The 15100-nt window shown below is 53.9% G+C and overlaps 2 long non-coding RNA genes across 6 annotated transcripts in view; one reads left to right on the top strand and one right to left on the bottom strand.

Moving 5' to 3' along the window:
* Positions 1-10768, bottom strand: LOC138844668 (uncharacterized). Of its 2 annotated transcripts, none has more exons than XR_016218025.1 (2): positions 10630-10763; positions 1-334 (listed from the first exon to the last, which is right to left on the bottom strand). It is a non-coding gene; the product is annotated as an uncharacterized LOC138844668 (long non-coding RNA). The 2 variants fall into 2 exon arrangements; XR_016218026.1 differs by lacking the exon at positions 1-334 and adding an exon at positions 8383-9174 and having other exon boundaries at positions 10630-10768.
* The window catches only part of LOC149123082 (uncharacterized), a 19695-nt gene continuing 14337 nt past the window's right edge, over positions 9743-15100 (top strand). Inside the window, exons 1-3 of one of the 4 annotated variants that reach the window (XR_016218023.1) lie at positions 10816-10954; positions 11231-11314; positions 14128-14464. This is a non-coding gene — a long non-coding RNA (uncharacterized LOC149123082). Of the gene's footprint in view, positions 10955-11230; positions 11315-14127; positions 14465-15100 lie in introns of those variants that run through there. The other 3 variants (XR_016218021.1, XR_016218022.1, XR_016218024.1) reach the window with 3 other exon arrangements.

Below are 15100 nucleotides of genomic sequence, written 5' to 3' on the forward strand. Positions count from 1 at the left end.
TTTTTTTTAAAAGATTTATTTATTTATTTGAAAGTCAGAGTTACACAGAGGAGAGGCAGAGAGAGAGAGAGAGAGAGAGAGAGAGGTCTTCCATCTGATGGTTCACTCCCCAATTGGCCGCAACTGCTGGAGCTGCACCGATCTGAAGCCAGGAGCTTCTTTGGGTCTCCCACGTGGGTGCAGGGGCCCAAGGACTTGGGCCATCTTCCACTGCTTTCCCAGGCCATAGCAGAGGGCTGGATCAGAAGTGGAGCAGCTGGGACTAGAACCAGTGCCCATATGGGATGCCGACGCTTCAGGCCAGGGCAATAACCTGCTGCGCCACAGCACCGGCCTAGCAAAGGAATTAAAAAGTGATTTGTTTGGAAGATCTGAAGAAGCAGGAGTTCAGAATCAAAAGATAGCTTTGAAGCATGGGATGACTTGGGAGAGCATAGGTCTTTTTTTTTTTTTTTTTTTTTTTAAGATTTATTTTATTTATTTGAAAGACAGTTACAGAGAGAGGTAGAAACAGAGAGAGAGGTCTTCTATCCACTGGTTCACCCCCTAGATGGCCGTAATGGTCGGAGCTGTGCGGGTCCGAAGCCAGGAGCCAGGAGCTTCTTCCTGGTCTCCCAGGTGGGTGCAGGGGCCCAGTGACTTGGGCCATCTTCTGCTTCCCAGGCCATAGCAGAGAGCTGGATCGGAAGAGGAGCCCATATGGGATGCCAACGTTTCAGGCCAGGGCTTTAACCTGCTGTGCCACAGCGCCAGCCCCTGGAGAGCATAGGTCTTGGGAAAGTATCAGACACCCAAAGGGCAGCATTGAATTACACCTGGTCTTGGAAAGGGGAAGAGAGTGGGTAGAAAATGTCCATGTAAGTACTTAATCATCCATTTCATATGTAAATATGAAAGTTATCTATTATTCCCGTTTCCTGGGGCCCCAGTTTTTTGTTTGTTTCCCTCTAGCTCTCAGTGTTACTGCTGTAAGATTGCTGGAGAGAAGAAAATCCCAAGTATTTTTCAACTAAAAATATTTAAGTGGTGTATGTTGTTGAAGCGCTGAAACATGACTTGGGTCTGAAAGGTAATCAACTGAGAAATATTTGCTCTGAATCAAAATACAGCTCTTCAGACATTCTCACGTCAGCCCCTCACGCAGCTGCTGGAGGGATCGATGTGTGTCTCCCCTGTCATCAGTCCCTCTGCACATTTCGCCGCCGTTGACTTGGCCCTGGAAGCCATTCCTCTGGAACCGGACCACACGTTTACACTCTGCCTTTACACGGTCTTTGCTATCATCCAGGGAATTCTTAGGCAGCCAGGCTAGCGAGGCCACTATAAGGACAAAGCTTTGTCCCTGCAAGGGAGAGGAGGAAAGGCAGGAGGATCTGAGGGGCTACTGTATTAGAAAAGCTGCGACTATTTCTACTCCTCTCCCTCGGTTCGTCATATCCTCCAACCCCAGCCCTTCTTTGAAGAGGGGAGAAAATGGTGCCTGGCCGCTTAGGGCCTGTGAGGCCTTGGGCTTGGGCTGGCCCTGAGCATAATAGCACACAGTGGGATCCTTCCCATTTCCCTTCTGTGTCATGCTTGTTGGTCTTGGAGAAGGAGGCCTTTGTGTTTGGCAGAGCTTTCAGCCAGTTCATAGTTCTTGTGTCACTCAGGTGGGCAAGGGTGGGAAGGGATGCACACAGCCGAAAAGCCAGAATTCTCACTCGTATTTGGAAAGAGACCATGTGTGTCTGTCCACCATGTGAGAAGTCACATCCTCCTGAGAGAGCAAGAAACCTTCCACCCAGTCAGAACCCTGACTCTGAAGGAGTGGGCCTTGAGACTGTTGGCAGAACTGCTATCCCAAGGTAGATTTAAAATAATAAACATAAAATCTTTCAGGGGAGTAGCGGAAAGTTCTCTGAAATAACTCTTGTTGATGTCTGGAGGCCAAGGTCTTTAAGTAAAGACAGCAAAGAAGCGCTTTTCTGGTGCATTTCAAACAAACTTTTTAATATAGAAAACTTCAGCCTCAGTGGGATCCTTGGTTCCAACAAAGGCATAACAGGCTACAAATGTTGAATAAGACAAAGATGGCATTTTAAGTCAATCTAGGAAAGGTGAATTGTAATAGCTCATGTTGAAACAGTGGGTTAGATCTTGAACTCTATTTCCAGCTCCCTGCTATTGTACATGAGAAAGCAGCAGCAGATGGCTCAAGTACTTGGGGCCCCTGCCACCGTGTGGTAGACCCAAAGGAATCCCAGGCTTGTGCGTGCTCGCTCACTCACTCTCTGTCTCTCTTCCTCCCTCACTCCCTCCATCCTTCCCTCCCTCCCTCCCTCTCTGTAACTCTGCCTTTCAAATAAATAAATTTTTTTGCAAGATTTTTATTTATTTATTTGAAAGGCAGAGTTACACAGAGAGAGGAGAGGCAGAGACAATGAGAGGTCTTCCATCCACTGGTTCACTCCCCAGATGGCCGCAATGGCCGGAGCTGTGCAGATCCGAAGTCAGGAGCCAGGAGCTTCTTCTGGGTCTCCCACAATGGTGCAGGGGTCCAAGGACTTCGGGCATCTTCTGTTGCTTTCCCGGGCCATAGTAGAGAGCTGGATAGGAAGTGGAGCAGCCGGGTCTCGAACTGGTGCCCATAAGGGATGCCGGCACTTCAGGCCAGGGTGTTAACCTGCTGTGCCACAGGGCTGGCCCCCAAATAAATAAATTTTAAAAAAAAATAGACAAATACATGAACAACCCACCAAAACATTTTTTTCAAAAAATTTATTTAGTCTAGGCTAAGATATGATTGGCTTTGTTATTGAAATCTTTTCCTTCTGTTATCAAAAAAAAAAAAAAGTTAGTCTTTTTAAAACTGGGAAATTTGGAAAGACTTATCATCCAAATATAAAAATAAGATTGATTTGGAGCTTATAAGAGAGTAAAATAAGATAATATATCTAAATGTCTATTTTTAACACATTGCAAAATCATTCATGTTTAAATGTTTTGTAATGTTCTGAGATATGCTTTCTAAAATTACTGTCTTCCTACTATTAGACTTTCCTAAATCTATCAACAAGGTACTGAATTACATATAATCCAAGCTTTTTTCAAAGTAAAATACATTTTGTGGCTTTCATATAAAAGCTTGAGTTTGCACACACTGCTGTGTGATTCAGAAGGAAACAAATGATGATGAACGCAGGCTAAGTTTCTATCGGCGTGGTCTTTACTTCTCTTGGGAGCATGCTGCTTCCAGTAATCGCTCCTGAGGGGCACGGGGAGACTTTGGCCGCTGAGCAGTGTCATCGCCTAAGTTCATATTGGCCGCTCTGTGGGGAACAGTGGCTGCCCAGCTAAACTGCTATCTTTTAAGCAAGAGACTGTACCTATTAATTTTATAAACTCCCTGAAATTAGCACATAGTTTCTTTTTTTTAAATTTTATTTAATGAACATAAATTTCCAAAGTACAGCTTATGGATTACAATAGCTTCACCCCCCCCAACTTCCCTCCCACCCACAACACTCCCCTCTCCCACTCCCTCTCCCCTTCCATTCACATCTAGATTAATTTTTAAGTATCTTTATATACAGAAGATCAATTTAGCATATATTAATAAAGATTTCAACAGTTCACACCCACACAGAAACACAAAGTGTAAAATAGTATTTGAGTACTATTTATAGCATTAATTAAATACCTAAGAGTAATTGTGTATTAATTACAGAGTTCAACCAATAGTTTTAAGTAGAACATAAAAAATACTAAAAGGGTAAAGTATTAAGTTCCTTTTTTTATTGTTTGTTATATAGTTTTTTTTTTTATTTAATGTGAATTTACAAAGTGCAACTTTTGTATTGTTGTGGCTTCCCCCCCACCTCCTCCCTCCCATGGCCCTCCCCTCTCCCACTCCCTCTCCCATCCTGCCCTTCATCGAGTTTCATTTTCAGTTACCTTCATATACTGAAGATCAACTTAGTATATAATAAGCAAGGATTTCAACAGGCTGTACTCACACAACCGCACAGGTATAGGGTATTGTTCGACTGGTAGTGTTGTTTTTAAGTTTCATAGTAGAACACATTAAGGACAGAGATCCTACGTGGGGAGCATGTACCCAGTGACTCCCGTTGTTGATTTAACAATTGGCACTCTTATTTATGACATCAGCAATCACCCGAGACTCTTGCTTTGAGCTGTCTAGGCTATGGAAGCCCCTTGAGTTCACCGACTCTGAACTTGTTTAGTCAAGGCCGTATCACAGTGCAGGTTCCTTCCTCCCTTCAGAGAAAGGCGCCTCTCTACTTGATGGCCTGTTCCTTCTGCTGGGGTCTTGTTCACCAGGATCTTTCATTTAGATTGTTTTTTGCCACCGTGTCATGGCTTTCCATGCCTGTGAGACTCTCATGGACCTTTTAGCCAGATCCGAATGTCCCAAGGGTTGATTCTGAGTCAGGAGTGCTGCCATTCTATGAGTCTGCTGTAGCACATAGTTTCGAGAAAATAAGTGGTGAACTAAAATACTGGAAAAGAGCCTTGTCAGCTCAAAAACTTCATTGTGTTAGAAACTTTCACTATCCTGCATCCGCCTTTGAAAATTAAATGTTCTGGGGGCCAGCGCTGTGGCGCAGCAGGTTAAAGCCCCAGCCTGTAGCACTGGTATCCCATATGGGCACCATTTCGAGTCCTGGCTGCTCCACTTCTGATCCAGCTCTCTGCTGTGGCCCGGGAAAGCAGTGGAAGGTGGGCCAGTCCTTGGGCCCTGCACCCGTGGCAGAGAAGCTCTTGGCTGCTGGCTTCAGGGCAGCTCAGCTCTGGCCATTGAGGTCATTTGGGGAGTGAACCAGTGAATGGAAGATCTCTCTCCCCCTCTCCTCTCTCTCTCTTTCAAATAAATAATACCAATTTTAAAAAATTAAAAGTTCTTTTCACAGATATTTTTCATCAAAATGTGTACTTGAATGGTTACATGGATCAGCTAATGCTGTATTTTCAAAGTAATTTAATTTTACTGGCCTGGTCATGTGATGCATTGTATTTAATTACTTCAGTCTTGAAATCAGCAGAGTGAGGATGTCATTTTCATAAAAAACAAGTAGCAATTAAGATCTATAGGCAGAAAGCTAGGTGGATGTATATTTATTTGTTTGCTCTTGCATTTCAAACAAAATTCAGAAGGAAATGTTTTGATGCTAGAATTAAGTGATAACAAAGTTGGAAAAGGTGACAGTTGTGAAGTTCGAGTGAGGTTGGCTCATTCAGGGGACTGCTAGCCCAGGGCAGCAGTGAGTCAGAGTCCCGGCCAGCGGAGGGAGTCAGGCTGGCAGAGGATGAGTGAGGCAGAGTAGACAAAAATGGTAGCAGTGCTGGGGGGACCTTCCATATCAAGCGTACCCCACACCACAGAGGTAAGAAAGCCGAGGCAAGCACATCCAGGATCCTGGCCTGTGGGCTGGTGGTTGCTGTTCCGCGGTGCAGACCACTAGGGGCAGTCCCATCGCTCCCGTGCCTCATTGTCGGCAAGTCTGGAGGCCAACAGTGGAGTCCCTTGCCAGGGTCAGTGCCCATGCTGCCCTCCCTCCTAGCCCTGACCTTGCAAACGGCACCCACCGTGGCCCTGTCTTCTGAGGCTGTCTTCCTGACCAGGCCCCTGCTGTCCCAGAGGCAGGGCATTGGCCAGCTGCTCAGGGAACAGCTCTGCCTTCCCCAGACCGCACTGCAGTCCCTTCTGCTCACCACTAGCCCTGTCCACTGGGACCCAGACGGGGGCCAGAGGGCACGGCCGGGCAGCACGTTCTGCTTGTGGGCAGCACTGCTCTCCCACAACACTGCCCTTGGGAAGGAAGAGGCCCTACAGACAGTCTCCTCCATGGAGCATGCTGGGAGGCACGCACTCCGCCCCACCGGCTGCCCTCTGCACACCTGGTCTGGCCTTCCCAGCCTATGCCCACCATGGGGAAGGGGAGCAGGACCCAGGGCAATGCATAAAGGGGCCCTAAAGGGGCCCTACCTGAGAAGGACCTTGACCTAGTCATTCTGCCCTCTGCTGCCAACATCTTGGCAGGGGGCGCTCTGGCCCTCAGGCACGCACCTGCCAAGCAGGAAGCCACTGGCAAAAATCCCTCAAAGGTGGGGCCCCGCCTCTGTCCTAGCTCTCAGGACTGCAGGGCACCTCCAAGGAGTGGAGTGGGGGTGGCACAGGCCTCCACAGCAACACCTGAGCCTTCATCCAAGCTCTTTTCCGGAGCCTGCGTGCCACCGCTTGGGTTGTGGCAGGGAGGGGGAGGCAGGTGGAATCTGTTCCTCCCTTGCTGGCCTTGTGGTGAGAGGTGAGTGGAGGCAGGCCCTCGGCGCCATCAGAAAGGCCTGCGTAAGGCACTCCCTACAGGAAGCACGAGAGAGGGCTGGAGAAGAATCTAAAGATCTAGAAGAATGTGGCAGTTAAAGGGAATTTCTTCCCACACACTGTAACCCAAGACTGTTCCTAAAAAACGCTGTTCTTTGGGAAAACTTGGGAAGCACCGGTTTATGAGACTGTTAGGAGCTGGTTGTGAATGTGGCTTTTCCGAACACACGCCCCTGTGAATTTAACAAGCCGGGCCAAAGGACTATGCTGCAGCCCACACAGCTGAGCCCGACTGGCCTGGCCGGGATGGTGCAGGTGAGGCGCGCCGCCTTTAAGCAGACCAGTAGACGTATGTCCATTCACAAAAACAGAAGAGAGTAAAGTGAAAGGCGTTAGGAAGAAATTGTAAGGCACTGGCGTGGCTAATGCAGGCGCTGCAAATCCCTGGGAGCCCAGCTTCAAAGGCGGAGCCCTCTGTGTGACAGCACGGCCACTGTCTGTGACCGAATTACAGAAATGTTACACTCAGGCTTGCTGTGTGGGCAGCACGGGGATCTACAGGGGCCTGAAGAGACAGCTGAGCTCCAGCGCCGACTGCCTCGAACTTCCCCTGCGGCTTGGCTGAGTCACTGACTCTCCCGGGACTGCAGCTCTCCGAGGCCCAGGACCCGGGAGTTCCTTTCAGCTTGGCGGCACAGAACCTCGCCAGGTGTCTGTTCTTCCGTTCAACCAAGTTTAGGTGAGCATCTGCTGTGTGCCCAGCCTCGGTTTCCTGCCATGGAGAGCTCAGGCGTCCAGGCTGGCAGAGAGGTGACTCCACGGGGACAGAGAGGGCAGAGGGCCCCCCACTGTACCGGGCAGCCAAGCCTGGGCAGGGCACCTTCCTAGAGCTGGATATACCTCCATCAGTGAGAAAAACTAGATCCAGCGTGCACTGTCAGCCGATCCCAGAGTCATGCCGCCCGATAGAGTGGAGGAGCCGGTCTCAGTGTGCACAGGACAGCAGTTCTTGAAGTCTGTGAAGACAGGAGGGACCAAAGGTGGACAGTCGCTGGCTGTCACGCTCAGGAACTGAGAAAGATTGGAAACCGGCAAGCGCACTTTGGCGACCCCTGGCGGGGTTTTGGCCTCCAGCCCCCATCCCCTATCCAGTTCTGAGAACAGAGGCACCCCCGCCAAAGTGAGAGGAGGCATGTGGCCCTTGTGCAGCTGTGGTGGGAGCCCCTTACTCCTGGTGGGGGCCAGGGTAGGCTGTGGAGTCAACTGCACCCACCCCTGGCCCGGCCTGGCCTCTGGCTGATACAGACAGAGGTGGGGGAGGGAGGGGGCTTGGTTCTCCCTTTCATGAAATGACTGTTCTCTTCCTCTCTCTCTCTCTCTCTCTTAAAGATTTATTTACTTATTTGAAAGGCAGAGTTACAGAGAGGCAGAGGTAGAGAGAGGTCTTCCATCTGCTGATTCACTCCCCAAATGGCTGCAACAGCCAGAGCTGCGCTGATCCAAAGCCAGGAGCCAGGAGCTTCTTCCAGGTCTCCCATGCTGGTGCAGGGGCCCAAGGACTTGGGCCATCTTCTACTGCTTTCCCAAGGCCTTAGCAGAGAGCTGGATAGGAAGTGGAGCAGCCGAACTCAAACTGGCGCCCATATGGGATACTGCCGCTGCAGTTGGTGGCTTTACCTGCTACGCCACAGTGCCGGCCCTGACTATTCTCTTATCTGCTAGACTCTGTGGCATAAATCCGGGGGAAGGAGATCTTTCCCGATTTCTGACATTGTGGATGATTTCTTCAGGCATTTCTGCCTGCTGTATTTCTTCAAGAGAGTGACGGCGATTGTATCTGCAGGAACTGTTGTTCCAGAGCATTGCTCCTGCCTTAGCGCCTTGCCCCGGCCTCTAAGACGCGGCGTTTCTGGGCATTTGGAAGACAGGAGGGAAGACCGAATTTTCCTTATCTCCACATTGCCTTAACGTGGAATTTGTGCAGGCAAATGCTCGCAGACAAGCTGTAAGGACCCGTCACAGCCTTGAGTATCTCAGTTAGTGTTAAAGGCATACACTCTGATTTTTTATTTTATTGTAAGTACAAACAGTACACATTCAGCGAAACTCAAGCAACAAAAGAGTAAAAAGTCAAAAGCAGAAGACCGCCGCCGCCACACCCACTCCCCAGGTACCCGTGGCGGCTTTGCCGTTAGACACTGAGACTCCCGTTCAGCAGGCACGGGATTGTGCCAGTACCTCGCGCAGCAGCCCTCCGGGCACCCTTCCCCCACACACACAGACTGCGCGACCTCCCTCTGCCCACAGCCACAGAGCTGGCACTGCATGGGGCTTCTGCTGATGCACGTCTTGGTGGCTTCCAATATCTGGCCGTTAGAAAAGCTGCTCCCCTGCAAATATCTCTGAGCCTTCGTGCAACTAATTACCTCGGACTCCTGGGCCTGCTTTGTGGGACCAGGCGAATGCAGATTTTGAAGTTTTGATCAAGACTGTACACTTGTTCTCTGCATAGTCTGCATCAGCTCATTCTCCCGCCTCATTTTCCCCCAGCTGAAAAGGGCTGGTCTACATCTTCTTAGTTTGCATTCCTTGGATCATTAGTGAGGTGGAGCAGAAGTGGGTTACTTATGAATTAATTCACAACATTATGTTGTGATACCAAAACAAAGATTACAGAGTTGGCCACTAACTGAAGTGTCATGTTGAATGTCATGGTGCCCGGCCCTGTGCAGGTCCGTCCCAAGGTGTATGTTTAGCTTGAAACCTTCGCACAGGAGGTGAGGTCACGGGTCTGGGAGATGAAGCCGCCGCTCACTGGTGAGTGGATGAGGATGAGCAACACAGTCATGCTGGGCAGAGGAGAAAATGAAGTTTACAGAGCTCACAAGATGAGTAGTTGCTTTGCCAGGAGCTTTATTCGTGTAATTCCCATAAGCTCATGAGGCAGGTGAAGTCATCTCCATTTTATGGATGAGAAAATTGAGGTTCAATTGGTTAAATAACATAATGGTGGCACTGGGATGTGGGCTCAAGACAGGAAGCAGAACCTGGGCATTTACCTAAACAACTGCTTCTGTAGAAGAAAAACCTCAGAAAAGGTTTTTAAAATATGTGTAACCTAGAGCCACCTCAGCGTGAGAGGCTGGGAGGATGGCAAGCCAGGAGAAGTCCCCGCTTCCCACCGCTCAGCAGCAGTGGCAGGGGGAGCTGGCCAGTGCCTGGGGCAGCCACGCCATGGGTTCTGGGCCAGCATGTGCCAGGCTGATGCTGACAGCCACGGGGAGAGAGCCTTCAAGGAAAATGGTGGGCGATCGTGGGCGGAGATGAGCAGCAGCATGGACACCCACAACTGGACGCTGGGAGAAGAAAGGAGCCCGCGAAGGTCAGGGAGGGAGAGCGCCATGGGACCTGGGGAGCCCGGCAAACGCCCCTGCTCCTGACCGGGGGCGAAAGGGGGGTGGTGCGGGAAAGGAAGCTGTTGGTGGCGGCCGGCTCTGTGCCCTGCCGACCCAGGCAGCGGGCACAGCAGGACCAGCCCGGACCCCAGCCAGGGGAGCTCAGCCCAGCTGCGGCCAGCGCCCCCTCCCCACCCCCGTCCGCCCCAGGTCTGCATTCTGCAGCTCGGAGACTCGGCCCCCACCTCCGGGGGCTGAGCCCCGGAGGACCGGTTCTGGCTCGAGGGTGGGGCCGACGGGGGCGAGGCTCGCCCGCAGCCGCCACGCAGCCCTTCCTCCCCCTCCCCCTCAGGAAAGGAAGGCAGAGGAAAACGTGTTTTTATAAATAGCTCCAGCCCCAGCTGATTTGTAAATTCAGTGGGTTTTTTTTGTGTGTGTCAATGACATCACCCTCCTCCCCATGGCAACCCTCGACGATATCAAAATTGCCAAGCAACGTGGGAGCAGCTCGCGCCCCAAACCAGCAGGTCGCTGCCTGCGGGGTTCGCGGAGCAGTCGCCGAGGGCGCCGGGGCGCGGCGGGGGAGGGGCGCGCGGCCGGGGCAGCCGGGCCCTGCGGCCCCAGCGGGGCGGAGCGGCCGAGCCGCCTGCGGGCCGGGGCCGGCGCCCGCGCCGCGCTCCCCGCGCCAGCGCCGCGCTCGGCGGCAAGGCAGGCGGACGGGCGGGCCCCGCTCCCTTCCGGACGCGCCGGAGCCGCGAGCAGCCATCTAGGTGGCGGAGCCGGCCCACCGCCTCTGAGTCACCCGCCCGCCCGAGCTCCCTGCCTGCCCTTCGCCATTGGATTATTTCGGAAGTCCGAAAACTTGGAGCTGCGCCTGAGTCCCGCCCCTTCCAGCCCTCCCCTCCCTACCTTGGGCTCGGAGGAAGATGGGGCTCGCGGTGGGTCTGCCGTCACCCCCTACGGATACGGAGGCCGCGGCGGGGGCCGGGCGTGCCTGCGGGGAGCTGCAGATATGGTGACCAGGCTGCCGCTGTCCCCCGGAGGTGTGGGGACAGAAGGGGAGTCTCGTCCCTCCCAGCTGCCTGGATGCCGGCCTGGCTGGCTTTGAACTCTCCCTCCCCCCGCCCCCCGCCCGCCCGCTACCCCACCCCCCGGGGGTGTTGCTGGGAAGGAGTGGCTTCTAGGGTCCCCGTGGCATTTGGAGAGCGAGGCTGCATTGGCTTAGGCCGGGCAGGTAGGTGGCTGCGCAGGGCGGGCGTGGGCCCACGTGTGTGCGGGTGTGAGGGTGTGTGCACCGGCCCCCTGCTGAGGACCGCAGCTGCCTGTGGCCGGGCTGCTGGTGGGGGGTGGTGAGCCACTTGACAGCAGTTCTAACTGGTGCTAAGCTGCCAGGGGAAGAGGCTGTGTGCCCACAGCGGCAGGACCCACCAGCCAGGAGCCTGGGGAGAAGCGGCTGGGCTGGGCGAGAAAAGCACTGAGCTTTTCTTTTCTTTTCCTTTTCTGCCTGAAGGGAGAGGCGCTTCCTGGGCTAGAAACAAGCACCAGCCTGCAGTGGGAGAGCGCCGGGCGCAGAGGCCCCGCAGGAGCAGCCCAGGTAAGGTCCCTGCCACTACCACCGCTGTCCCCTCCTGGGCCACAGAGCCCAACCCTGCGCCCCTCTTTAGTCTGGGGGTTCCTGTGCTACCAAGCCCCATGCCCCAGCTGATCCCAGCAGGCCCCGGGGCCCCAGGTCAGAGGGAGATCATGCTCACTTCTGCTGTTCCTGCATTGGCTGCTAGGGCCTGCTGGGTCAAGCCAGGGCCACCAGGGCTCCCCTCCTGGGTGGGCAGGAAGAGCAGGCTGTACTTGAGAGAGGGCACCTGGTAGTCAGCAGTCTGGGGGCTCAGAAAGTCCCTATCGAGCAGAAAGTGCAGGAGTTGGTAGATGGCACTGCTCTGGGTGCATTTGGTGGGAACCTGGGCACAGTGTGGGGACTTGTCATGTGCGGGTCCCAGACAGGAGGGCACCAGGGCCCCCCGGTGGTAGTACAGCGCACAGGCCCGCAGCAGGAGCAGGATGCGGGCTGTGTCAGCGTGGGTGGTGTCCAGGCAGGAGGAGCGGTTGGAGAGCACAGCCACGTAGTTGCCCAGAGACCAGCTGGGGCAGCACTCATTGGCTGCCGTCCTCTGGCACAGAGCCCAGAAGCAGGTGTGGGAGTTGTCATATTTCTTTCTTAAAAACTTATTTATGTTCACTTGAGTTGAAAAGCAGACAGAGATCTTCCATCCTCTGGTTCACTTCTCAAATGCCGGTAACAGCCAAAACTGAGACAGGCCAAAGCCAGGAACCTGGAACTCACTCTGGGCGGCAGAACTCCAAGCACTTGGGCCATCAGCTGATACCTTCCAGGGCGTACATTCGTGGGAAGCTGGATTTGAAGCGGAGGAGCCGAGACTAAAACCAGGCATTGTGATATTGTGTTCTAAGCTGCACCAAATGCCTGCCTCTGTCATATTGCTCACCTGTCTCTCAGATGGCTTGTGAGCCCTGGGAGGACAGGAACCTGAGGCATTAGTTCATATCTGCATCCTCAGTGCATCCTTGAATGGCACCTTGCACACAGCCGTGCCCAGGAAGTGCTGCTGAATGAATACTGAGGGCTAGACTGGCTACTGCGCCTGGTGCTGGTATGCGTAGGACCCAGTCCTTGCCCTGTAGGCACTCCCAGGGGGTGAGAGATGTGGCCAGGCGAGCATTCTGAGTGCTGTGAGACAGGAAGTCACAGAGGTCTGAGGGGGCCCAGCGAGGGGCCAGACTTTGATAGGGCTGGGGGTGGTCAGCAAGAGTTTTGCAAAAGTGCTGCTGCCCTTCTGCCAACCCTGTCACTGGCTCTGCACAGAGCAGGTTTGCTTCGCAAGTGTGTGCGCAACTGGGAGAGGGAATTGGAGCGCCCGTGGAAAGGGCCGGGAAGGAATCAGCAATGGATTCCTCCCGCAAAACTGCTCACCAGGGCAACACTCTGCACATGGACTCAGCCCCACCGGTTGGCTCCTGGAGGTGGAGTGTCGTCCCAGGAGCAGGTCTGCCAGAAGTGGGACAGGAAAGGCTGAGCACAGAACAGAATGCCCGGGGGCAATGGGGGTTCTCAAGGAGGTTCAGGGCTGGGCCACCCTGCACAGCCCTATCCCCTTTCCCCTGTCCGCTCTGGCTTACCAAGGCCACCAGAACGTTCACTGCTGCCGTGGGAGTCTCAGCTGAGCAGACCGCAGCCTCTAGCCCTTCCTGCAGCACTGCTTAGGGAGCTGTGGCCTGGAGTCCAGCCTCCGTAGCAGGTGGACATCACACACAGAGGCTGAGTTCTGCCCACAGGCAAGGGGAGGGACAGAATAGCAGCTCTTCTAGAAGGCTGACCCCACAGTCTGGGGCGGAATGACCCCACGCTGAGGGTAGCACGCCAGGGCAGTGGAGGTGGGCTCCTGACTCCCTCCTCCTTCAGTCCTGGAGCCTCAGGAAAGCTGGCTTCCTTGTCTGCTGAGGTTGTGCTGCGCAGCCCACTTCTCGGGCTTGCGATGGGCATGAACTGCGGTGGCTAACGCGTGCGAGATGCCTGTCGTGCAGCCTGGCGTGTGCAGGACGCATTTGGTTTCCCGCTGCATCGCACGCTCACCGCAGCAGGAAGCAGGTACCTAAAGAAGTGTATTGTATTGACCACCTGTCCTCTTGGCACTTCAGGTAACATAATCTCCATTTTAGAACTTCTCATACATTGAGAATCTCACTCTGTATTTAATTGTTAATGCTTTCCTTTTTAGCCAAAAGCTGCATCAAAATTTGACCTCATGATTTGAATTGAATTAATGATACTCCTTTTTCCCAATTCAACATGTAGAAAAATACCTATTGGACCAAAGCTGTTTTAAAGCAAACCTCAGGGCCCGGCGCCATGGCTCACTTGGTTAATCCTCCGCCTGTGGCGCCGGCATCCCATATGGGCATTGGGTTCTAGTCCCGGTTGCTCCTCTTCCAGTCCAGCTCTCTGCTATGGCCCGGGAGTGCAGTGGAGGATGGCCCAAGTGCCTGGACCCCTGCTCCCACATGGGAGACTAGGAGGAAGCACCTGGCTCCTGGCTTCGGATCGGCACAGCGCTGGCCGTAGTGGCCATTTGGGGGGTGAACCAATGGAAGGAAGACCTTTCTCTCTGTCTCTCTTTCTCTCTCTCTCTCTGTAACTCTACCTGCCAAATAAATAAATAAAAAGTCTTTAAAGCAAGACCTCAGATGATCCCCACACAATTATTGACATAAGCATCTCTGTGGACCAAAGGGAAGCCAGGTGAGTGTTCTGGGAGACACGGGCAAACATCCATGTCTTAGAGATTTTAATTCTGAAGTTTTTTTTTCGTTTGTTTGTTTGTTTTTTTTTGACAGGCAGAGTGGACAGTGAGAGAGAGAGACAGAGAGAAAGGTCTTCCTTTGCTGTTGGTTCACCCTCCAATGGCTGCCGCGGCCGGCGCACTGCGGTCGGCGCACCACGCTGATCCGATGGCAGGAGCCAGGAGCCAGGTGCTTTTCCTGGTCTCCCATGGGGTGCAGGGCCCAAGCACCTGGGCCATCCTCCACTGCACTCCCTGGCCACAGCAGAGAGCTGGACTGGAAGAGGAGCAACCGCGACAGAATCCGGCACCCCGACCGGGACTAGAACCCGGTGTGCCGGCGCCACAAGGCGGAGGATTAGCCTAGTGAGCCGCGGCGCCGGCCTAATTCTGCAAGTGTTTTTTTGAGCACTTGCCATGTGCTTGGCCCTGGGCTCGGTCTGGCTTGGGTCCTGAAGGCCTGAGGATGATCTGTCAGCCTTGGCTTCCCTCTGTACAGCAGGGCCTGCCTTCCCAGAGTCAGGAGAACGGGGAGTCGAGGTGGAGGTGAGGGGTCCGTGCCAGCTGCCCACAGCCTGACAGCAGCACTCAGTGCTGGACTTCCTGGGAGCCAGCCCCCTGTTTGGAGAGTCAGTTTTTTGAGTCAGGGAAGCCAGCACTTCTGAGGGCACTGCAGGAGTGTGGGAGCCCTCAGCGTCCTAACCAGGGGCTGGGATGGTTTGCGAGCTGGGTCTGCGGAGCCGACCACCGTACCTGTCCGGGGAGCTGCCGTCTGGAGCCAAGGGCTCCTCTTCTGGCCGCTGCTCCCCTTTGGGACCCGGGGCGGCGCCGTGCGGTGCTGCAGCCCGGCTGTCTGGAAGACCGCGGAGCTGGCGCGGCGGGCGCCTCCTCCCTGGCGGTGCGGCTCCTGCGGTGGGCCTCAATCCTCACAACGTGCGGAGAGAGCCTCGCAGCTCCAAAGACAGACTCATCCAGCCGCACAGAGGGCGGCCTCACGCCCGCGCTTCGTAGAGCGGGACAGCGAGTGG

Source organism: Oryctolagus cuniculus, chromosome 12 (assembly GCF_051225735.1).
Source record: "Oryctolagus cuniculus isolate XC-2025 breed Fujian yellow rabbit chromosome 12, ASM5122573v1, whole genome shotgun sequence".
In the NCBI taxonomy this organism is placed as follows: Eukaryota; Metazoa; Chordata; class Mammalia; order Lagomorpha; family Leporidae; genus Oryctolagus; species Oryctolagus cuniculus.